The sequence below is a fragment of the Rattus rattus genome, chromosome 1 (genome assembly GCF_011064425.1).
Source record: "Rattus rattus isolate New Zealand chromosome 1, Rrattus_CSIRO_v1, whole genome shotgun sequence".
Classification (NCBI taxonomy): domain Eukaryota; kingdom Metazoa; phylum Chordata; class Mammalia; order Rodentia; family Muridae; genus Rattus; species Rattus rattus.
In genome coordinates, this window is record NC_046154.1 from 20,424,189 (window position 1) to 20,449,632 (window position 25,444).

General features: G+C 50.8%; 1 protein-coding gene across 1 annotated transcript in view; it reads left to right on the forward strand.

Annotated features, from left to right (window-relative positions):
* The first annotated feature begins 3,113 nt into the window (after positions 1-3,113).
* The window catches only part of Alpl (alkaline phosphatase, biomineralization associated), a 54,574-nt gene continuing 32,243 nt past the window's right edge, over positions 3,114-25,444 (forward strand). The window contains exon 1 of the mRNA XM_032895843.1: positions 3,114-3,182. The gene's annotated coding sequence lies outside the window, so the exon portion shown is untranslated. The remainder of the gene's footprint in view (positions 3,183-25,444) is intronic.

Below are 25,444 nucleotides of genomic sequence, written 5' to 3' on the forward strand. Positions count from 1 at the left end.
CCCCCCCTCCTAAAGAGAGGGTTGGGGAGAGGTGTTAGAGAGGCTGCCTCCATGGTTACAAAATGAATCTTATTGTGTCTTATTGTGACGAGAGCTTTGAATCATGTGGACAGGCACAAAGGAAGTGTTCCTCAAATGACAACTCACAGTGGACTTTCCTTTCCCAACTGTGAATTCCCCATTCTCTATGTAGGGCTGCTCTGAGCAGCGTGACTCACTAGATGGAGTCAGGAACCCTACAGCAGGCCCCTCCTTCGGGATCTCCAAGTTCATTTTCATACTGAGTTGAAGGCGGGGCCGGAGGGGACCCAGAGAGTCAAGAGCTGAAGCTTTGGTTAGGCCTAAGCTTGAAACATAACCATCACACCTGTAAACATCTACGAGAGTTCAGTCTTTCCTACCCCCAGGGGCCACACTGCCCCCGTCAGTCGTCCCCTCTCCTTTGTCCCTCTCTGTCCACTAAGGTCCCTACTCTAAGCTTTGGACTCCTGGCTCTTACTTGAGCCCTCTATCCCCACATCATCCGGTTTTTTAAGACATGGTCCCTCTCTGCAGTTGTTTGGTCTTGGATTTGCAGTCTTCCTGCCTCAGCCCTCTGAATATTAAGATTAAAGGGGTGTGGGTCAACCGAGCCGTGACTAGGAAACTTGGGTCTTATTTCAAGCAGGGAGCTCATGGCATGGAGTCAATGTGGACAAAGAGGAAGGACACAGAGCTCTCAGGCATGGGGGCTTGGAGGTTGAGTGGTTCCGTTTGCCCATTTCTTTCATCTTGATTGTACCCTGGAGACCATGTATGAAAAGATGGTGTGAGATCTATATAAGGAGCTGCTTGCATTCACTGAGCAGGCCAGGCATCCGGACCAAACAACTGCAGGGAATCTGGGTCTTTTTTTTTTTTTTTCTTTTTTTTTCAGAGCTGGGGACTGAACCCAGGGCCTTGTGCTTGCTAGGCAAGCGCTCTACCACTGAGCTAAATCCCCAACCCTGGGAATCTGGGTCTTAACCAGAGATACCTTGTCAGCTTACCAGCTGGCTAGGACAAGGCTAGGGCAGGGGGTGGTGTGGGTTCAGGCTCCTGATGTGAAGGCCTGGCCTCCTCCTGGCTTTTAGGCGGCATCAAAAGTGGTACCCAGAGATCAGGGAAGCAAGGCATGCTGGGAGACACCATCTCAGTTGATTGCTTACTTCTGTGCTGAATCTGAGACCCAGGGTCTTGTGCACATAGGCAAGAACTATACCCCACTGATTACATTCTTCAACTGAATTCTTGAGGGTCAGAGACCAACAACAGGGAAAGTGTGTAGTGAAGAAGGTGGGGGGTGGGGAGGGGGAGATAATCAGCCACACCAATCCCTTGGAGAGTGCTTGTGATTCTCCATGAAGACACAATGGTCTCTTGGGATAGCCATGAGCCAAACCAGAATTGCTCATTCCCAATGGATGGTATTGGGGGCCTGGGAGGTGGGGGAAGGTCATGGTAACAGACAGAAACCGTCCAATTCCTGCCGCTAGCTTCAGCTTCTCAGCTCTGCCCATGTTGGGAAGGAAGACCTTCTGTGATGCGGATGTCCCTTGGCACACAGAGGCTGATATTATCTCAAGCCTTTTGTAATCCCAAGCCGTTTGGCGCTAGCAAGCAATTGCCAAGCGTTGTGTTCTGAGCTCACGGCTGTCTTAACTCTCGGCTTCTTACAGACAAGGACGAGAAACGTCCAGAGCTTCATTTGTTCATTGCCCCCATGACTTTTGCCACCGTGACCTCACTACCGAAATACACAAACAAAGGAGGAGTTGATCCAACACTTGGGTCTCACTTTGTAAAAACATAAACTTATTTCTTAAGGGAAATTTTACAGCACTACTGTAAATAAACAGAATCAGTTATTAAAATGCAAGACCAAAGGGAAACAAACCCAGGCATTCTTGGTTTTTGGCATCAGACTCCGGCTCTGGCCCTGAACTTACCAATGAGTCATACGTTGTCTCTGGGCCTTGGTTTTCCTTCTGTACATTGGGCTCAATGGTAGATCTCATATAGAAGAAGCTGGGACCTAAGACGGAACTTGAGGCTAGAATTGGTCAATCCTGGGGCATAGGCGCTGAGGAAGATGGAGTTCGGGGATGCATGATCCTTACTTTCAAATCTCTGGCTGTTGGGGATTAGAGACACAAATAGTTTCAGTCAGCTTCAGTAAGACCTTCCTCTTAGGAGAAGGATATGAGAAGGGATTCAAACCGACCTCCAGGAGTTCACAGCAGGAAACGGATCAGAGACTTCCAGAACCCAGACTGGCTCTCACGGAAAGGGAGGTGGTGGCCCCTGGGGAATGGAGTGAGGCCTGCAAGCACCCAGCGGTTGCCTTTCCTCTCTCATTGATCTAGAATTTGTTTCCTGTGCATTTTCCCAACACGGCGGTCTCTTATAACTCCCCCAATAACGGGAAGCAAGGGAAACCAGGGGATAGTGTCTGCCGGTTATAGAGCCTCGGGCAGCCCTCCGAGGTCACCAGAGCAGGCTTGTGGGCCTGGACAGTCTGTCTCCACTGCCTGGGAAGTGGTGTGACCCGGACAGGTCCTGGGGCCTCTGGCTGGGACAGACAGAATGTCCTGAGTCCCTATTTCTGAAGGCATTAGGGAGGGAAGGCCCTGCCGGAGGGATCTCCCTCTGCTTCCTACTGACTTCGCTAAGGGCGAAAAAGAAAGTGGCTAGGAAAGGGGTAAGGGTGAGAGGCTCAGAGGCGCACATGGTTACAGACAAGGATGTCTAGGCAGAAAGATAGAGACTTAAGAGAAGCCAAGTGGATTCATAGACGCGCAGTCAGGCACAGGAAACAACCATCAAGGGACAAACATTCCTACGGAGAAATCAAACCTAACGACAAGCCAGCCCTGAGGCCAGGATGAGCAAGGCGGGCTAACCTGCCTGTTGCAGCCCTACGGGCCGGGTCGAGGGCCGCGCTCCCGGCAGGGGGCGCCCTGGCAACGCAGAGGCACCGGCCTGGGGCTCCGGGTGCGGGCCGGGGGCGGGGCGGCCGGGGGCGGGGAGGCCGGCGGGTGCTCGGCCCGGCCGCCTTCATAAGCAGGCGGGGGAGGTGGCCGCCAGAGTAGGCTCCCGCCACTGCGCTCCTTAGGGCCACCGCTCGGCGCGCCGGGACAGACCCTCCCCACTCCTGCCTGCAGGTAAGGAAAGCATGCTGCGCCCACGGCTGGTGCGACTCTCACGCGCGCGCTCCGCCGGTCCCGTAGTGACTGTCCCAGCCACTGTGGGGAACGTGGAAGGTCAGGCTCCCTGGGGACTCACGACCTCCCGCTCCGGACCCCGCGTGCATCTCTTGGGGCCTGGCAGGATGATGGTCGTGTCGCCCGCGGAGCCGCTACTCAGGACCCTACCCTGGTGCTAAGCACCTGCTCCCGGTGCCCACGCGGCGCCGTAATCCACAGTTGCGCCCTTCCTGGTCCCAAGCCACTCTGTCCCGTTGGTGTCTAAAGTAGTTGGGGAGCAGCTGGGAGAAGGCACGTGCTGAGATCTTTGGCGGGAGAGATCGGAGACCGCATGCTAGTGTCTGTCTGGGAGCGGGGGAGCCCAGGAAACGGAAGGAGCCCGCGAACGGCTCCGGGCTGCGTGCACGTGAGAGTGGGGCTGCTGCCTTGCCCAGCGTGGGTAAGAAAGGGTTAAAGGCACAGGCACAGCGGCAGGACCCAAGGCAGAAGAAAACCTCATTCTTACCCCACATTGTCCATGGTAATCCTTTTCAACACTAATGGGCCTGGGGAAGGAGGCCTTGCAAAGGACTCTGGGTATGCCTGTGAATCCTGATTAAAAGAGAGGGCTGGCGCGGTGATGCTGGCAGTCTGGAGGCTGGGGATCTCAGTAAGTTCGAGGCCACTCTAGCTATCTAGGGAAATTAGGTTTCAAAATCATGCACACATATATACACACATACATACATATGTGGGTACGTGCACACATGCATACAAGAGAGGGATGCTTGCTTCTCAGGCCTGAAAGGAACTTTGGCTCTAGGAAGAACTTAAAGACCCCCTCAGGCAGGCTCAGATTCTCAGTCTTGTTGAGAATTAGTGAGGAGGACACCGTTTATTGAATGCCTACTGTGTGCTAAACACTGCTTTGACACCTGACAGAAATCTCATCTACAAATAGGGACAGCGAGTTTTAGACAAGGTAAGTGACGTCAGGAATTGAACCCTGTTGCCTATTCTCCGTAGTCCAAGAGATGAAGGAAAGCCCCTCTCAGGTTTCCCTTCATCCTCCAAGCCTCCCTGGTCTTCCCAACCAACTCTTTCCTCTCCAACCTTAACTCCCTGCCCATCTCCTCTCTGTCTGTCCTTTTCCCTGTCCTGAACTGTCTCTGATTCCGTTGGGGGCAGAACACAGCTTCTCAGAAACCTACTGGTGGAGTGAGACAGGTCTAGGCTGGTTGCCATGTCCTGTCTGTGACAGTCCCATCTATATGTTAGGGCTACAGTGAACCAAAAGACCAGACAGGCCAGAATGGTGGGTGTCTCCCATCCACACATCCTTACCATGCACCAGCTGTGTGCTAACTCTATTCTAGGTGCCAAGAGTGGCACTGTCAGCAACGGGCCCCCCATCCTGTTGAGGTGAACCTTTGCATAACAAATTCTTTTCAGGCTTTGAAAATTTGAGTGTCGCACAGTAGAGTCAAGATGAAGTAGTTCCCAAAGAAAGGGATAAAGGCATCACACCGTGTCACAGGGAGCAGCCAGGACATGGTCCTAACGAGATGGGGCATAGCTGTGTGACCAGGGCACAGCTCTGGTCTCCCTGTGTCTCGGATTCTCCTTGAGGGTATACAGGAACTGGAACTCATCATTCTGTAGACCCTCTGGGTAAGGAGGGCACTGTACAGCTCGCAACGTGTTTTGCAGGTTCATGTGCTATAGAAAGCAATGACTGTCCCCCGCTCCAGTGTCACCAGAAATTGCATCAGAGTGTACAGGGTTATGTCATTGCCTCTGAACCCTGCGATCCCGTCAACCACCTTTGTCCAGGCTCTGCCCACTCCCTGATGGGCAGGAAGCACTCGGCCTTCCTACTGTTACTCAGATGTAGCTCCTCCCTCCCGGACCGACACAGCCCAGCCCGGGAAGGGAGCCTGGAGCTCCAGGCTGGGAATAACCCAGGAAGCTCCTACCATCCACCTCTACCTCATTGCCCATGGAGCAACCCAGCACCAAACCCTTTCCTGTTCTATCCTGCAAAGACAGGAGATGCTATCCTTTCCTGCATGCGAAGAAATCTCTTGAAGGGACAGCTTGAAGGGACAGTGACCTGCCGTGGAACATATACAAGCCATTTGGGGCTCTGGGACTGGGCTCAAGGACCTACAATTTTAGGTCCTGTGATAGGTCCAGTGATCTCCCTGCCAGAGCGTCTGTGGGCTTCAGGCTTCTAGGGGAAAGGGGACATGGGGGTGAATCCAGGATGCAGAATCCAGGGGTAGAGTTTAACGTTCTCAGCCTGAAGTTTATCTGACTGGGCATATTAAGACAAAAACCCTGAAGCTTGAGGAGAAGCCTTATGGGGAGCGGGCAAGCTGGGCTGAGAACTTGTGCTCAGAATTCTCCACGTGGCCACAGGAATGCTGACTGAGCTCCGGAGCACAACAGCCCATCGTCACTGGCACACCAGGGCTGGGCTGTGTGGTATGTGTGTTATTTTGGCTCCCCCCCCACCCTCCGCCTTCTTATTTCTGGAGTTGTGCTAACCTTCGGAAGACAGTGGGAGACAGTAGATTGAAAACTCATTATCTGTACTGCTGTGTGACCCTAGACAAGCTTCTCTCCCCTCGGACCCTCTGTTTCCTCACCTGTGATGTGGCGTAATAAGCATGGGTATCAGTTGCTGAGGGCCGGCAAGATCATAAGCAGTCTACCAACCTTAGGCTTCAACTACCTGGGCTGTAAAAGAGTCAGTACCTTAAGCTGGGCTGTGGTGGAGCACGTCTTTAATCCCAGCACTTGGGAGGCAGAGGCAGAGGCGAGTGGATCTCTGAGTTTGGGGTCAGCCTGGTCTACAGAGCAAGTTCCATGAGAGCTAAAGCTATACTGAAAAACCTTGTCTCAAAAAAACCCCAAAATCAATCAATCAATCAATCAATCAATCAATCAATCAGTACTATGGTTCCAGTTCTCAGCTGGGCGGCAGGAAGCAAATGGCTTTCCCTCTCTTGAGTGACAGCTCACAGTGGTCCCCAACATCAATATCGATTGCTCCATGGTCCAAAGAACACGCCAGGATGCTTTCTCTATTTATCTGCCTTCTCACACCCCCCGCCCCGAGATTTTGTAATTGCTCCCAGAAAAAACTGGTGCTTAAAGTTTCCCATGCTTCAAACCCCAGCCTCCATGTGGCATGAAATCAATTGTTTGCATTTGATTTAACTTCTCAAAGGAAGGGGTAACATTTGAGATGAGGGTGGGGGCTGCGGGGGGTGGGGATGAAGTTGAAGTAGATGTGTTTTTGTTTAACTGGAGGATGGTGGTTAAACCACACCCCCCACACCCCTGTGTTATTACCATTGCCCCTTTTGAGTTCCAGTAACCAAGAACTAAGAGTCGGGTTTCTCTAAAAACTGTGGTCTTTTCTGGCTGGCGTAGATAACTTGCTCTCCCAGAATTATTATTATTGTTATTATTATTATTTTTATTATTATTTTTTTTTACTTTATGGTCATTGGAGGGGACTCAGAGATGTCTAGAATTGTAGGCTAGCCAGGCTCAGCCCCTGGCTGTGTCCATTGGTAATTTTGAGGCCCAGAGAGGGAAAGTAGCTTGCCCACGGGCACACAGCTGTTTAGGCTTAGCTTCCTGCCTCTTTGGGTTTTCCAAAGGTGACCCTCCCCCACACTCACACAAGCCATGCCTCTGGTGGACTTGACGTGTTGGCGTGTCACTTCCATGGTGTGTCCTTAATTTACTTTTTTTATTTATTTATCTGAAACAGGGTCTTATGTAGCCCAGGCTGGCCTTGAAACTTGTTATGTAGCAAAGGATGGCCCTCAACTTTTCTGTTCCTCCTGCCTTCACCTCCCGAGTTCCAGGAGTACAGGTGTGTACCTCCAGGCATGCTTTGCATGCTGGGAATAGAACCAAGAGCTTCATGAATATTGGGCAAGCAGTCTACCAACTGAGACACATCCTTGGCCCCAAGCTTACCTTTGTTTGAAAAGCTGTACCCACTCAAGAGAGGATGAAGATGCTGTGGGTGGTGGGAGAGAACTTGGACAAGGCCCCTCCTCTTTCTAGCCTCAGTTTCCCCATCTGTAAACCAAGATGCCTGAAGAGGAGAGAGGATGGGATTCCCTGAACCTTGGAATGGGTCAGATATGGCCTACTGTGTGTGGAAAGCCCAAGGCCTAAGGGATGGGGCGTGGGGGTGGGCAGGAGCAGGAGACTTGGCTCCTACACTGAGTTAAAAGCTTCAATTTAGTGTTGTTAAACCCCGGGTGGTTTCGTTTTACATAAAAACACTGGTTTCTGGCTTCTCTGGAAAGATCAGAAGATGTAGGCTCTACAGGGCCACGCCTCTGCCTGACCGCAAGGACCGGAGCTGAGAGGCAGCTGCTCCAACCACTTAGCTGCACTCCAGTCGCTTGCACAGCCCCCTTGCCATTCAAGCACAGCCTGCTGCTCTGTTGAGTTTGTCCTTTAGGGGCAGAGTTAGAGAGGCATCATATTTGAATGACTATGGAAGGCTGGGGCCAGCCTGCAGGGGGCTAGGATGGGATCATGGATACAGTCCAGACAGCTCTAGATGCATCATTGAAAGACACTGGCTAGGTGGGGAGCCTCTTCCTGCCTCAGTGGAATCTAGGGGCTCCAGAAGTTTGGGGGATGAGGCACCATTAACTACCTGTAGACATTTAGCCCGCTGGGCCTGCCCGAGACATCCCTAAGCTCTGGAGCCTGAGCAGCACAGTGAGAAGGGACTTCTGTGATGTTTGTCACCTCACCTTATGTCCCATCACACGCAGGACCTACAGCCAGGCCCACAGCTCTCTTCTTCATCACTTTGCTGGCACCGAAAAAGCCTTTGATGACAGGCGCATGGCAAAGTGGCCTCGGTTGGAGTCTCAGAATCACTGCGTGGTCTGGAAGGTGGTTTGGAGGCTGTGGGGTCTGCTGGATAAATATGAGGTCCTGGAGATGGGGGTGGGGTATAACCACTCATGAGCTTCTAGGTCTGCACAGATAGGCTGTCTGGGGGACGCAAAGTGAACTTGGGGACCTTAATAACTGAGAGTTATATCAGGTCTGTGCACCTTGCAATTGTAGAGGTTGACATAACACTATATAATAATATTATAGATTATGACATAATAAATATGTAATATGTTATATGTTATATATAATATTTCAATCTACCCTGAGCTCCCAGCACCTATGCACACCCTCCCTATTCTCCCCTCTTGCTGCTAAAGAGACTCAGAGGTTGTGATCTCTGGGCAGAGCCCCATCCTGGTTGTAGAAAGGCCTGGGGAGGTAGCTTCGTGTAGGAAGACCAGAGAGACCCTGTCGTGGGCCCCCCAGCCCCTTGCACATCTGTAACCCCTGACTTTTGTTATTTTTCTGGGTTTGACACAGAGTCTCACAGCAGCGGGGAGGGCCCCACACTGTTGGCAATCCTCCTGCCTCAGCTTGCCAATAAAGTAATCCCATCAACCTCACCTGGGCTTAGGTTTGAGCCTGGTCCTCGTCCTCTCGGGTGTCTGGGTGGAAGAGTAAAATTCTGGCCTTTGCCTGGTGGTCAGAGGTCTGCCAGTGTTTTCACAGACCTTTAGAAGTGAGTCTTCAAGGGCCAGAGCGAATTGCTTTTATTTGGAAAACCTTAAATGCGACCTTTGTGAAGATCTACCCAATGGATTTGTTTTATTTTTTTGCAGGGCAGGGACTAGGACTGAGACACTCATTCTTGCTAGGTCAGCCCTCAGCTGCTGAGTTCCACCCCAGCAGCCGCTTCCTTTGTCAGTAGCACACACGTGTGCATCCTCAGATGAGACGCTTTCCCTTGTATCCCCGCATCCTCCTGGCTGCGTTGGCCAAGCCCATCTCCCCTCCACCCGCTACCCCACAATGGCTTACCTGACTTCTGCATAAGACTGACACACCTTTGGTGCTAAGTCAAAGCTGTCTCATCAGTGCGTCTTGAGTCCCGCTCCCTCTCCCAGACTCCTTCCTTCTAGGCACGTCCATTGCTGCACTGCTGTGCCTGTCCAGGATACAAGGAGACCATCCCCAATGCTATGTAACTGGGTGTGGTGGCATGGTGAGCCCAGCACACAGAAGTTCAGGGTCATCCTTAGCTAAATACTAAGTTTGAGGCCATCCTGGGTTACATGAGTCTGAAGAAGGAAGACAGACAGGAAGGAAGGAAGGAAGGAAGGAAGGAAGGAAGGAAGGAAGGAAGGAAGATGAAAAGAAAAAAAAAAGAAAAAAGGCCTGGTGTAGGCCTATAATCCCTGTTACTCAGATTATAAGGAGACAGGAGGATAAATTCAAGGCCTGCCTGGGTAATAGGTGAGTGTCTGTCTCAGAATGTTGGAACTTAGCTCAAAGATAGAGGATGGAAGACTTACTTAGCCTATGTGCATCCCGGGTTCAGTCCCCAGGAACACACGCCCTCCACTCGTCCATTGTCTCTAACTGCTGATGACACATTCATATGGTCCCATGACAGCCCTGAGTATTGAGGCCCAGATTCCCCTCACTGGGAAGTGGGAAGTAAAACCTACCTATTCAAGTTGCTTTCTTCCCTGAGTCATGAGTATTCCGCCTTCCCGGAAGAGCCAGTTTCTTATTTATTTTGAAGTAACAAAGTTCAGTAGCTCAGTTTCTGGTAAGCATGGCTATCAAGTGTTACTTTTTGTAACTTGTTCAAACATTAATGTTCCAGACATTATTTCTTGTAAATAATATTCTTTGTGCTTTGACCCATCCCTATACCTAATTGTAAGGACTTATTCTGGGCTAGAAGTTGGACCAATTACCTTCGGCGTCTTTATTGTATTTAGCTTGCTATTTTGTCTCAGAGATGGATGGTATGTAACTTTCTGAAAGTCACACAGTTCCATTGTGCTTAGGTTTCATTCCCCGTCAGACTTGCAAACTGATTGAAATCTTTATGTTTGGATGCAAGTCCGCAGAAGATGACACTATTTTCTGTTGAACCATCTGCCTCTGGGATTTGCAACATAGGATTGGGATCCCCAAAAGGAGGGGACCTAGCACCACGGGGAATTAGTTCTGCATCAGCATCTGCTCTCCCAGACAAATGACTCTCAGCCTGGCCACACCCCTTCCTGGTCCTGAAGGCCCTTGCAGTCCTAGGAGGAATTACCCTTAGCACCCAGAGGGCGTGGATCTGAATACCTGCTAAGTAGCCTTGGTTTTGTCCTTTTGTCTCGGTAGTCTCAGTTTCTAGTGTCTTTCCTGAAAACCATCATTCATGCAAATGAGATTGGGCCTTAGGACCTTTCTAGTTCCTTGGTGACACAAAGCTGACTTGCATGCTGCCCTGTCCCTGCCCTGCACCTGTGTCAGATATCATTAATCAACCCCTGCTCTGTATCCCGCTGAAATTCCCTCCGCTACAGCATAGTACTCCAGACAGCCGTGAGTCACTAAATGCCAACTGGCACACGGGAGGAAAGGATAACCCAGAACCAGATTAATTTAGTGATGTTGTGGACCAGGAGTGGGGAAACAGGGCAGGTCCAGGTGGGGCAGGCCCAGGTGGCATTGGTTCAAATGTCACGGTGCTCCTCAGTCAGAGTGCTGGAAGAACTAACTGTGAGGTAGACTGTGCCTGAACTGGCTTTTGATGTGGTGTGAGACGTTTTATGGGGCCACAGCAGGTCCCCACATTTAGCCTAAAGAGGATTTCTGGTTTGTAGGCCTGGTAACTGCTTTGGTTTAAGTAAGAGGGGTAAAGAAGGGGCTGTTTCAGGCTTTCCTGGAAAGAGCTGAAGGTTGCCCTCTCCTCTCTAATAACAACTGTTGTTATTAAAATCTCGTTGTTAATAAATATCGGCTGCTCCTGTCCAGAAAGAGCATACCAAACCAGCACCAACATGGTTCTATGAGGTGAGATTTAATGGAGGAACAAGACAAGGGGAAGGGGCGAGAGAAAGAAGAGAAAAGACAAGGGAAGAGGGAGTTGCCTTTTATTTGGAATGTGATGTCAAAATTCCCAGGTGGAGGTGGGAATTGAGCCCAAAGGTCTTCTGGGAATGTATGGCCGTTGCCATGGCAACAGTGACCATCTGGTGTCCTCCTGAAGGCAGAAGGCAATTCCTAAGACCAACAACAGCAACGTAGTAACAATAATAGTAACAGAGAGGAACACCTACCTAGTGTCTCATCCACCCGCCCCTCTGTTAGCCTTGACGTTAATTGTAAGAACAGCCCAGGGCTCTAGCCAAAAACCCACTCAGGGGGAACATGTTTGAGACTCCGGCTTACTTCCCAGGCAGTCCTGGGACTGCCAGCTTCCGTGTTAATGCTTCCTGGGTCACTAATGAGGTGCCGTGCCTGGAATTCAAGGCCTCATGCGTTCTAAGAGTGTGCTCCATTATAAAGCCACAGCTCAGTCCTGACCCCTCTGTGGACTCACAAGGGGACCACTGCAAATGGGAAACTGCGGCTCAGAGAGGGAGTATGGTAGGCCAGGGATCACACAGGGAGTGCCCGGCCTATTCTTTCGGCCTGGGGTAGGGTTGGGGTACAGGAGTGTTGATTTAATGTGAGTGTGGTTGGGCCTGCCCTAGTTCCTGTATGGATGCATGCCCGGTTTATTTCAGTCCACCACACAAGATGAATTTGCCACTTTAACACTCTTAGCTGTAGTCCCAGCCTCTTACCATCAAGTTTTAAAACCATTTCTCCTCCTCCTCCTCTTCCTCCTCTTCCTCCTAACAGGATCTTACTATGTATCTCTGACTGACCTGGAACTAGCTATGTAGATCAGGCTGGCCTTGAACTCATAGAAGATCTGCCTGCCTCTGCCTCCGGAATGCTAGAATTAAAGGTGTGCCACTCCCCATATTGGGCCTTAAAGTCATTTCTTTATGAGTTCAGAGGATCCTTACAGACATGTTGCAATTTAAAAAGAAGTAATTATGTGGCTTTTGAGTGTGAATATTTTGGATGACAACTTCTTGTCATAATGTCAAAAGTTTGGTCATGCCTGAGAGTAATGTCTTCATTTAGCAAGAGGGGAAACCAAGGCTCGGAGAGGCAAGACAACAGAGATCAGATTGATTATTAAAGTCACCCTCCAATCTAAGTCAGGAGCCCAGCCGAAGACCTTCTCAGGCAAGTCCCCAGCTCTCTTAGCCCTGCCCAGGTTCCCTGCTGGGCCTGTGGTGCCTCCAATATTAGGCTAGACCGTGGTCAGAGTTCTTGAGCCTGCTGGGTAAGATCTGTTCTCACACGGGTGCCTGACTTCAAGTGTGAGCTTTGGGAGGGCAGGGCCTCACAGAAAACACTAAAGAGAACAAGAGCTTTGCACTTCCAGGGATCGCCCCTGGCAGGCTTCCCATAACCTGTCTGCCAACTCTGCAGCCTAAGGACCTGTGAAGACTGACATTTCCAACCTAAGCCACTCCTGGCCTCACCCTGGCCGCCCTTCTCAGTTCATTGTGGTCTTCCTTGCTCCATCCATGACATAGGCTCTCCATAGCCCTGGCCTGGCCATTGAGACTTAGAGGCAGGAAGAGAGAGAGCCTAGGAAAGCCTGGGAGACAGCAAGACTCTGGTTTGTCAAACCAAAGATAGATGGATGGATGGATGGATGGATGGATGGATGGATGGATGGATAGATAGATAGATAGATAGATAGATAGATAGATAGAGATAGATAGTGTGTCAAACCAAAGATAGATAGATGGATGGATGGGGTGGATGGATGGATGGATGGATGGAGGGGGTGGGTGGGTGGATGGCCATGGGTGGGTGGATGTATGTATGTATGTATGTATGGATGGATGGATGGAGGGTCCGATCTCAGGGTAGATCTTTTGCGAAGGCCCGGACAGGACGGATGGATGGATGCGGTCCGGACTGGATGGGATATGGGGTGGAGGATAATAGTGGTCCCAGAGACCATTTGCTGAGCCCACCTGTGCCCACTCCCGGGTGTGTGGTAGGTATTTCCTACATACTTATTGGAAGAATAAATATTTGAAGAATGAAATCCCACAGAGATTATTTTTTAAAAAAGTGACCTTGAGGGTTGGGGATTTAGCTCAGTGGTAAAGCGCTTGCCTAGCAAGCGCAACGCCCTGGGTTTGGTCCCCAGCCCAAAAAAAAAAAAAAGAGAAAAAGAAAAAAAAAGTGACCTTGTATGGCTTTTGGGTCTCGGTTCTCGCACACTGATTATCTCCACCATAGGTCTGGAGAGCAGTAATTGATGTATACATTGTTTAAAATACAGTCGATCTCGAGCCCAGCTTTGTTCTAAGCCTATCACGGGCTTATGATACTTATTCATTTATTTCTCACAACTGAGGCTCAGGGAGGTTGAGCACCTATTCTCCAGGCCAGACAGTTGCTATCGAGCACAAAGGTTGGCTCTCCGGACTCTCCGAAGGCTGTGTGTGCTCCATGGAGCACAATATAGGAGCCCCTCTCCCCTTTCGGGTCCCCGAAAGCAGAGCCACACCCCAGATTCAAGAGTTCAAATATAAGAGCGTGAGGGTGTGAGGGGCGCACTCCAGCTGCTCTAGACAGTGTAACTCCTCCAAGAAAAACGCACTCCCAGCCCAGTGAGAAGCACATGGTGGACCTTGTGATTTTCACTGGAACAGGCAGCAGTGGTAGGCTGGGTAGAAGCAGGCAGAGGGAGCCCATCCGCAAACCAGGAGCGCTGTCAGAAGAGAAAGGACAGAGGTCCTGACTTGGCTATCACAGTCGCCCTGTCGTGTGGTAAGTCGGTGTAGTAACTTAGTGACCCCTCATTGCCTCTCTCGGGAGGGGGGCGGTCCTGTTGCTGTCTCTCTTTTTGCTCACATGCTGGGCCTTGGCCAGTAAATGGTGGATGACTGGTAGACCTGGGTGTGCACTGCAGTTGTTTGACTATGACATCTGTCTGGAGGATTCTGGGTGCTTCCTGCTGGCTTCCTGGCACCTCACTGGGCTGCTGCCCTCAGGCAGGAAGGTCCAGGTAAGAACACAGTCAGAGCTCCATATAATACATACATGGAGAAGGGAGGGGAACAGTATCCTCGATTCTGTGATGCCCCTCACTTATATTCCTGGAGACTGGGTCCAGAGACATTGTTAGAGAAGACAAGAGACCTGTTACCTCTCTCCATCTGGGGCAGACCCAATGTGTCAGCGCCTAGGTTCCTGGCACCACCCAGAGCTGACAGTGCAGAGAACTGCCGTGTCTTTAAGCTGCGGAAGGAAGGTCTCATAGTCTCAGGTTGGGTGGGGAGTCATGCAGAGGGTGTCACACAGGAACCCCAAAATGGCCAGGGTTGTGGGGCTGGCCAGTGGTGGTGCTGGGATTTGAACCTAGACCTTGGACTTCCTCTGGTTTCTGGGTTAGTTTGTATCAGTCTGGGAGGAGATACTATGTCTCCCTTGGAATGTTTGGTGCAGAGCTCCCAGCCTGACTCTCCCTAATCTGCTTTTTAGTATTGTGACTCCTGAGAGCTGTTGGCCACTAGAGCCCCCACACTGTGCCGGCTGCCAAGAGGGCTTGTCTGTCCTTTCTCCTTAGCTTCAAATGTCTCCAAGACGTAGGCTGTGGAATCCCTTTTGTCAAAGGTGAAAGAACACAGAGGAAGGGAAGGGATACCTCCAAGGTTATGCAGCTCCAGAAATGTTAATCCAAAACTGAATGCCAGCAGCCTAGCTTCAAATTCTGGGCGGGGCTCACCCAGAGCCACTGGAGAATTCTCTGTGGACCGGATGCCTGATCCCTTGAACCTGTTACTTCTTCAGGAGCCTCCTAAAGGGAGCGGGAGTTGAGCAATAAGCAGGATTACAGCCTACAACACTCCAGGGAGTACTGAGCCACCCCCTGACCCAGAGCTGACAGGCACAGTTTATCTGTTCCCAGGGACTCCTGGTGGGGAGATGGAGACCCCATAGGGCAATCCTGGTGTTTCCAGGTCAGGGGGAGAGCACTCAGGAGTCTGAGTGGCTGGACAGCCCCAGCATCCAGCCAGGGTTCTGGCCTTGGGCCTGATTCTGCTGAGTTTGTCTCTGGCTTCCAGAGCTTTCCTGGGCTGGGGGGGATCTCCCTGCAGTGACTTTTGCAAGAGTTTTGCTCTCCAATTTCCTCCTCCGCTGTGGGCTCCCAGGCTGTGCAGGACTGGCCGCCCTGCTTCCCTGGGGTGGGGGAAGTGCACCCTTTCCCCCGGGGCAGCTACCCCATCTGAGTAACCGAGTGCTTCCCCATGGCTCTTGGCCAGGCAGGGCTCACAGTGACGACCTTCGCCAGCCTCCGTGTCCTGTGGCACATTCCCGCCGCCCGGGGTAGACTCCAGGGGAAATGTCTGTCCCAGCGGCTGTGGCAGCCTACGTCCAGAGAGTGCCTGGGACAGAGGCAGCCCTGCTAGGTAGGGCTTTGTCCCTCTCCACCTGGAGAGCCTCTCTGCCAAGTGGAGGAAGCAAAGCACCCTTGTCCCAAGAATTTCCTGCCAGGGTGGTATTTCAATGGCCCTTCAGTGGCTGCCGGTGTCCTGGTACTTGTGAATGGAGAGAAGGGAGAAGAGTCAGGAGGTAGGGAAGAGGAGATTTCGAGAGGACCTTCCTTTAGCCAACCAACAAGCATTTATTTTTATATATTATTTTGCTTATTCATTTTAAAATTTTGATTGTATTTTTTCATATGCGTGGGTGTTTGGCCTGCATGGGTGTCTGTGACCACTTGTATGTCTGGTGTCCACAGAGACCAGAAAAGGGTGCTGGGTTCCCCTGGAACTGGAATGACAGATGGTTGTGAGCCGCCATGTGGGTGCTGGGAATTGAACCCAGATCCTCTAGAAGAGCAGTCCGTGCTCTTAACCGCTGAGCCATCTCTCCAGCTCCTAGTTTTACTTTTTTGAGAGACAGGATCTCTAACACAGACTGGCCTCAAACTCATGACATAGCTGACTCTGACCTTGAATTCCTGATCCTCCTGCCTCTACTTCCCTCCCTGGCTCACAGGTATGCACCACCCACACTTGGCTTTTGTGGTACAGCAGATGGGACGTAGACCCCTGTGCATTCTGGGCAAGTCCTCTTAGGCGAGCCACATCCCAGCCTCTCCACAGACTTATCTTTAGCCCAGTGCCTGCGAGGCCTTGGGGTAATATATTCATTGCAAGCAAATGTGGCCATTCCCGTATGAGGGGAGTTGACCAGGTCCAACAACCTATGCAAAACCAGCGCTTAAGATGGAGGAAATACGAGAGGCCACCTAACCGGCCTGTGGCAGTGTAAGCAGAAGGGCCCTCGGGGAAGGTGGCCTTTAGCAGACAAGTCTGGTTTAGGAGCCACAGTAGTGCCGGCCCGAGCTGCGTCTCCTGGGAGAAGACAGAAGTTAACAGTTTATAATCGGGCTGGAGAGATGACTCAGTGGTTCAGAGGTCCAGAGATCCTGAGTTCAAACCCCAGCAACCACGTGGTGGCTCACAACCATCTGTAATGGGATCTGATGCCCTCTTCTGGTGAAGACAGTTACAGTGTACTTATATATAATAAATAAACCTTTACAAAAACCAGTTTATAATCAATCGGAGCAGAGAAGACAGGGAAAGGCTTATGAATGATTAAAGGACTCCTTGGGCTGAGGACTCTGGAACTGGGGGGCGAAGGGGGAGGGTCTGGTGACCTTTGAACTGGAGGGTGAGCGAGAAGGAGCTGCACAAAGACCTGTACAGAGAGTGTTCTAGGACGTCAAGAGCAAACCCTAAACCATACGAAGAGAAGAACTCAGGCATAGTGACACAGGCCTTTCGAGCTGGTAGCCAGAAGGTCAGACGTTCAAGGTCATCCTCAGCTGTGTAGTAAATTCGAGGCCAATTTAGGTTACTGGAGACCCTATCTCAAAAATACCTCAGAAATAGAATGTAAGGGAAGAGAAATTGGCCCAGAGGTCAGAGGGGTGGAGCTAGGGGTGATATCAGAAAGGTGGGTAGGACCTAGGGCACGTATGCGGCTTTTGACCCAGATGGATGGCGCATGGACAGGACCTGCCAGGGGACTGCAGAGGTCAGTGGCCTCCTGCTTGTTGGTGGCCCCTTAACAATGGAATAACAGAATGGCTTTGGTGACCCATGGCTCCTGTCCCCTTCAGGTACAGGTGGGACAGCAAGGTCCAGGGAGAGAAATGGTCCACAAAAAGAGAGATCGGACTAAATCTAGACCTCCTCACACCTACCAGTCTCTTTCCACACTGCCTCACTCGCTGGGCCGAAATGGCTGCTAAGCGTTTACCGAAAGTCTTGTGTCTGCTTTGTTCATCGGGTGGAGTGTGGGATTTAGTGACCGGGCCTGGGATCTGTGTGGTGGCTGTAGTGAGCCTCAGAAACAGCGAGAGCAGCATGATTATGAATTCCTAGGATTGCTTGGGCCTCTCTGAGCCAGGATGAGCAGCAGACACTTCTTATGTCTGCCTGGCATGGTACAGATACGTGCTGAGGGTCCCTTCTCTGTTTCTTTACGGACCAGGGATCTACGGGTGGGTTAACGGCCCACCTGTCTCACTCTTCTCCCTGCCCTATAACTGAGTTGCTTGCACAGATAAACTCATGTCTTAAGGTTACTAGTGCTGCAATAAAACACGAAGACCGAAGCAACCTGGGAAAGAAAGGGTTTATTTAGGTAACATTTCCACGTTGCTGTTCACTGAAGGAAGTCAGGACAGGAACTCAATCAAACAGGGCAGGAACCTGGAGGCAGGAGCTGATGCAGAGGCCAAGGAGGGGTGCCTGCTTACTGGATTGTTCCTCATGGCTTGCTCAGCCTGCTCTCTTACAGAACCCAGATCCACCAGCCCAGGGATGTCACCACCTACAATGGGCTGGGCCTTGACACATCTATCACCAACTAAGAAAATGGCCTAGAGGTTTGCCTACAGAAGCATTTCTCAATTGAGGCCCCCTCCTCCGATGACTTCTGCTTGTGTCAGGTTGACATAAAACTAACCAGCACTGCTTCACTGTTAAGCAACAGCCTTTCCTGTCTTGTCCGTCCCCAAGATTCCACATTAATGAAGACATCACAGTATAAGACAGCTTACAGTTCTTCCTCTCCTCCTCTCTGCTCCGGTGCCCTCTTTGTCCCTGTCCCTCCTCTCCCCATCCTCTCTCCTTCCCTCCATGTGCTCATGGCTGGCTTTTACTTATCCCCCCTTCTACTCCTCTTCTCTCATTAAACCTCTCCGTGAGGAAACAAAAACCTACAAACTTAAAAGGTCCCACACCTTTACAAATTCAAACACTTTAAAAGGGGTCTCATTACGGGGCTGGGGATTTAGCTCAGCTGTAGAGCGCTTACCTAGGAAGCGCAAGGCCCTGGGTTCGGTCCCCAGCTCCAAAAAAAAGAACCAAAAAAAAAAAAAGGGGGGGGGTCTCATTAAAAGTATCCAGTCTCTTTAAAAAGCTAAACTCTTTTGAAGAAGGAAAAAAAAGGTTTAAATTAGTCTTTCACCCATGGGCTCGTGACCTCTGGAAGAGCAGTCGGGTGCTCTTAACCACTGAGCCATCTCTCCAGCCCTAGCCCTAGTTTTTGAAACAGTGTCTTACATAGCTCTGGTTGAGCTCAGACTCATTGCCCAGCAGAGGCTGACCTTGAACTCCTGATTCTCCTGCGGACACCTCCCCAGTGTGTTAATGTTGTGTACTCATAGATAGATACCATGCACATGGCTTCTCGTCCCTCATCCATTTTTCTATGTATGTATGCATGTATGTATGTGTATGGTATGTGCATATTTGTTAGTGTGGGCATAACTATGTGTGTGTGTGTGTGTGTGTGTGTGTGTGTGTGTGCGCACACCTGTGTATACACACATGTGGAGGTCAGAGGTCGGCCCCAAGTGTCTTCTCAGTCGCTCTCCACCTTCGCTCTTTGCGAGAGGTCTCTCACTGAACTCATAGCTCATACACTGGCTGGCTGGTAAGCTTCAGGAATTTTCCCATCTCTGTGTCCTCTCCGCCGGGGTTGCGGTATGCACTGTCACTTCCTGTGGTTGGTTGGCTTGCTTTCCAGAGGGGTCTGGGGATCTGAGCTCAGGTCCTTATGCGGTGCAGCAGGCATCTTCCTCACCGAGCTCCCTCCCATGCTCCGCTTGAGAGGTTAGTATTTAGAACCGTACGTATGGCGGTATGCAACTACAGAATACAAGTTCAACCTTATGAAATGGAAAATCCAACTGCTCTCTCTCATTCTTCCATGGCTGAGGCTGTCATATGTTTGCATGTATCATTGTGACTCATTCCTTCTCTTCTGTATAATACCTCCCGTGGATGACTATTCCCACAGCATTTATTTATTTATTTGATCTTGCGCTAAGGATGGAACCCAGCGTTTCAGGCTTGCAAACACTCCTTCCCGGAGCTATGCTCCCGGCCTCTATTCACGATGGTTGGCTTTGGTCCTCAGGCTGTTGCTGATGTGGAAGGAAATCCTGATGAACACGGGGAGGTTTGGGGATGCGAAAGATGGCTCCGGCAGTAAAGTGCTCGCCACACGAGTTTGAGACTCTGAGTTCGATTTGGGAGCTTGTGTAGAAAGTGGGGCTCGGTGATAGATGTGTAATCCAGTGTTGTGATCATAGTGAGAGACCCTGCCTCAAAAGAGGCCTCAAGGGGGCTGGAGAGTTGGCTCAGTGGTTAAGAGCACTGTCTGCTCTTCTAGAGGTCCTGAGTTCAATTCCCAGCAACCACATGGTGGCTCACAACCACCTATAATCAGGTCTGGTGCCCTCTTCTGGCCTGCAGGCGTACACACAGGCAGAAAGCTGTATGATGTATACTAAATAAATAAATAAATAAATAAATAAATAAATAAATAAATAAATGTTTAAAAAAAAAAAAAAAAAAAAAGAGGCCTCAAAAGAGAAAGGTGGAGAATGTGAGAGAAGGGTCAGTTGGTAAAGGCGTTTACGACCAAGCCTGAGTAAGGACAGGGATTCAATCCTCAGAACCCACATTGTGAAAGGAGAGAACCAACTCCTAAGAGGTGTCCTACACACACACACACACACACACACACACACACACACTCGCACGTACGCGCACACACACACATATGCACACACATGCACACACGCACACACACATGAATGCTCACACGAGCACACAAATGTGTACCTACACTGGGTGTGCTAGGTTCTTGAACTCCATATGCGCTAGGGGATTATGTGACCTTGATTGAGATTCTCGTCTGTGCTGGGACCACAGTGAGCACTGATGGCTGACGTGGTGCTGGTATGGAACCCAGGACTCTGTGCATGCTGGGCAAGCACGCTAGCAACTGAGCTCCGCCGCTACCCTGACAGCCTCTACAGGGAGCTTTTGAAAGAATCTTAATTTGCGTTTGGAGTGCATTAAATGCTTTTAAAAATCATTTTGAGATGCTCGAGATAATTACATGGCTTTTCTTGTTTGATCTGTTAATGTCATCCATCGCATAAAAGACTTTCCCATGAAGCCTCTGAACTCATGCTCCTAGGACGGACCTAGCTGGGGACCCGACTGGTTTTGCTGAGTGTGTATTTAGCTTGTGCCGGTGACATATTGTCTAGAATGGTCCATCCCTCTGGGCTTGAGGGCTGTGGTGATCGTGGTCACCATACTAGATGGTTGGTTTTTTTTTTTACTCTCCCTCTGCTGAAGTTCGAGTAAAATCAAGAACAGTTGTTTCTTGAAATTTGGTAGCATTTACCGATGAGATCATCTTCGGCGGGTCTTTTCTTTGTGGAAAGATTCTCCACGTGGTCTCGGTTTCTTTATTTAGGTTCTTTTACGTCTGCCTATGTCAGCATCGGTAAGTTCTAGTTTTAGGAGTGTGTGTATTTAATCTACATTTTAACATCTGTTTACATAAAAGTTTTAGCATTTTCTCGTTATACCTCTCTTGTCTGTGATGGGACTCTGTCTCTCTGTCTGTCTGTTGGCCTTGCACATGCTGAGTGCGAACTCTGCCATTCCTTTATGTTTCTGAGATGCATTCCTGCCTGTTGGGTCAGAAGCCCCTTCCTCTATTGTGAGGTTGGTCCAGAGGGCAGCAACATATCATTGTTCATTCATTCACTTGCTTTTGGATGTTTCCACCATCGTTCTGAGCTGTTACAAATTAGCCACCTCTGAATGCTCTCATAAGGATTTTCACGCAGATAGACTTTCATTTCTTTGAGTATTTAGGGTAGAATTGCTGGTCATGTGATACGTATATGTCGATGTCATGAGGAAGGGCAAAACCTCTCCAGAAGGCATGTAAAGGTGGTTGCAGTAGCATCTGTCCCCAGTATTCCTACAGGGCGACATGAAGCTGGAACAGAAGAATCCTTGGACGCTCACAAGCCGGCTGGCCTGCCTGGTGCTCACAGTGACAGCGGAACCCTGTCCCAAACACCTGAGGCTATGACTGGCCTCCACTCGCGCACGAGCAGAAACACACACACACACACACACACACACACACACACACACACACACACACACACACACGACAGTGCTGGCCATGGTGGTACACATGGGTAATCCCAGCAGTCAGGAGGCAGAGCTAAGGCCCTCAGAGTCTACACAGAGACTTCCAGGCCAACCAGGGCTACATAGAGAGACCCAACCTAAAAAAAATTACAGGGCAGTTAATGGTGGGGCACACCTTTAATCCCAGCACTCAGGAGGCGGAGGCAGGCAGATCTCTGTGAGTTCGAGGCCAGCCTGGTCTATAGCGTGAGTTCTAGGATAGCCAGGGCTACATGAGGAAACCCTGTTTCAAAAACCTGTTTCTTACCCCACCACACCCCCAAAAGCTGCAGTGCTGTTGTACGCTTCTGTGACCAATGTGCATTATTTGGAGTCCACCTTTTTCATGGGTACTGTGTTTTGGGGTGAGGGGATAGGCTTAAATTCTATCTTCATCCTCAACAAAGGGACAGACTATACTCAGGTCAGTTTGACCTGACAGACTTTGGTCAGGTCAGTTCCCTCTGCTGACACCTCAGGCATGACTCTTACTTTCTCACCCCAGGGAGGAGCCCAGAGGGACAAGGGCCATCCTCTCCTTGAGTCAGAATCCTCCCTTGTCCGATAGGGCATGCATGGGGTGACTGTTATGTAGGATGACTGGGTCTGTGGGTCCCCTTCTCCTTCCTGTGACCCCACACATCTTTGATATTGTCTAGGCTGCCCGTTCCTAAGGGTGCTAGCTATGGTGGTCCAGCGACAGTGAGTGCATGTCCGAGTGTACGGGCCTCTTGGTGCAAAAGGAGAGCTGAGAACAGCTCAATCTGCCTTTCGCTGTGAGGACATGCAGGCCCTGCTCCATGTGCAGGGGGCTTCGGTCTCCTCGAGAGTCGTCTGAGCCTTGTCACGTTATCTGGAGTCAGCGTCCGTGTGGGAATGTAGGAACCACTCCTATTGTTTGCCTGACCGCTTTATTTACCTACTTATAAATTTATCCATCTATTCATCTATTTACTTTGAAGGCAGGGTCTGATATGACACAGTCTGGTCTCAGGCTCTCTTTCAGATCACTCTATAGCCAGGGATGACCCGGAAGCTGTGATTCTCCTCAGTGCTGAGATTGCAGGCACGGACCACTGCGCTCTGCTTGCGTGGCCCTGAGGAGCCAGCCCAGAGCCTGTTACACGCTAGGCAAGCGCTCTGCCAACTGAGCCACACCCCCGGCCCCCCACTGCTCACTTTTGACCAAGGTGTGCAGGCCCTGGCCTGCCCCACCACACCCAGAGCACAGTGACCTGATCTCCAGAGCAGGGCCATCTGATGGCTGTGGAGCCATGAGCCCTGATCCCTAGCTCAGTCTAGACGAGACAGACCTGTGCCTTTGTTTAATGAATCTGCACCCAGGGCCAGGATAGAACCCAGGGCCAGTGCTCCCCCACCGAGCTGTGCCTCAGATCCAGACCTTGAATTTTCTGCATCAGAAACATTACAAACGAGACAACACCGGAAAAGGTGAACATGGGCAAATTAAACCAGAACGAGAGCCCAGTTCTCTGTAATCCCAGCTCCCGTGAGCGAATACAGAGGCTCAGGTTCACATCTGTAATCCCCACACTTGAGAGCCCAAGGTGGGAGAATTAAGAGTTCAAGACAGGGCTGGAGAGATGGCTTGGTGGCTAAGAGCACTGACTGCTCTTCCAGAGGTCCTGAGTTCAATTCCCAGCAACCGCATGGTGGCTCACAACCATCTGTAATGGGATCTGACGCCCTCCTCTGGTGTGTCTGAAGACAGTGACAGTGTACTCATCTACGTAGTGAGTTTCAGGCCAGTCAGGGCTATAGAGAAAGACCCTGTCTATATAATAATATAGATATTCTGTCTTAATAATAATAGAACACCACACACACACACACACACACACACACACACACACACACACACACACAGCGTCAGTTTCCTCCACAGTCATGACACACACTGGATCATTCAGCCTCTCCAGTCCCTCATGGCCTCTGGGCCTTTGCACGGGCTGCCTACCTGCTGTTCACTCAGTCTTTCTTGCTTCCTGACTCCATAACCCTTGGCAACAGAGACCCTGGGTGCTTGTCCCCATTCTGTGTGACTTTGTAAAGGTCACATAACCTCTTTGGGGGAAAAGTCTGAAAAACCTTGTGTTGAGTGTCTCCTGAAGCCTCAGCGGATTCATCCCAACATAATGCCAAACTGTTGGAGACTTTAGACCTAGCCCTGCTGCTCATGCTGTGTGACCTTAGACAGGTCACTTCACCTCTCTGTGTACCCTAAAATGAAGATAACCACATGAGTGCCTACCTCAAAGCACAGGTGGTATAGCTCAGTGGTACAGTGTTTGCCTGTCGTGGGCTAGGCCTTGGGTTTCATTCTGACAAAAACCAGGAAGTAATAAGACGGGGCAAGCACTTTCCACATACATCCTATGGACCGAGCCTTAGAGTGTACACTTCCTCTACATCACGTCTGTGGGATGGGGCGGGTACCACACCGGGCCCCATGTCTGCCACCTCCAAGACCAAGATTCTTTTTCACCAGTGCTGGGAAGACTACCAGATGAGCCCCAATGGGAAGCTGGTTGGAGGCTTCCCATCACATGGGTGGTCCAGCCGTGTGCTCGGTAGACCTCAGGCAAATCCATTTTCAGTGATGGGCCAGAAGTTAATGTCGGAGACAGAACAAGAGTGGGCTGACAGGGCTCACACGATCTGGGATAGAGCCCAATGGGTTTTGAGGCTTATGGAGTGGGATGGAAGGGTGGCCCCAGGAAAGGAGACCCCCAGCCTGAGCTAGAAGGATGGGCCGAGACCAAAGGGAATGCCAGGGGCCTCACGAAGCTGCTTACTCTGCATTGCCTGGGCTTGTGGCTCTATTGCCTGGGCTTGTGGCTACGCCTCTCTGCTTCAGTTTTCTTTTGTGTAGGTGTGAGTGCAGCAGCTCCCCAGTGTCACAGCGTGTGCTGTAGAATTCTGCAATATGGGCTCACCCTTCTCTGAGCCCGCCTTCCCTTCCCTGCTCTTGTATCTCTTCCTGCATCACAGTGACCTGGCTTCCCTTCCGCAAGGTTCTTCATTTCCTTCTCAGTTGACTCAGCCCTGATAGGGGTCTGACCTATTCTATTGACCCCCTGGTGGGCAGTTAGCTGCTTAATGAACTTCAGCCCAGGGGCCATTAGGGACCATAGAGGTCCCGCAGGAAGTTGCTGTTGTCCCTGGGCACCCGGGGGACACTGTGCACATCTGTTCCTTTTAACTTTTAAAACAGCCTTGAAGGCTGTCAGGTGGAACAAAGTACCTCAGAGGCCGGCCAGCCAGCCTCATCCCTGCTACCCAGTGACCAGGGGCAAAGGCCCTCGGCTTGGGGCCAGGAACATCTGGGCTGTAGCTAGTCCTGCCCCTCTTCAGCTCAGGGACCTTGGGTGAGTCCTGTCACTCCTGTGCCTCTGTTTTCTCCTCTGAGATGGATGTTTTACAGTTCTGTACCAGCGACTCCCTGGGGACTGACTGACCACTAGACTGAAGGGCCCAGTGGACAGACAGACACTTTCAGGCACAGGGCTTTTATTAACACTGATGTTAAATGGAACCCATACCTGGGGGGAAGCTGTGTGTCTCTAACTATTCTGGGCAATGAGCAATCCTCCTGCCTCTGCTTCCAGGGTAACTGGGATTACAGTCACGCATCGCCATGAACAGCCACGGATTCCACACGTGTGCTCACACGCAGTGTGTCCGCCC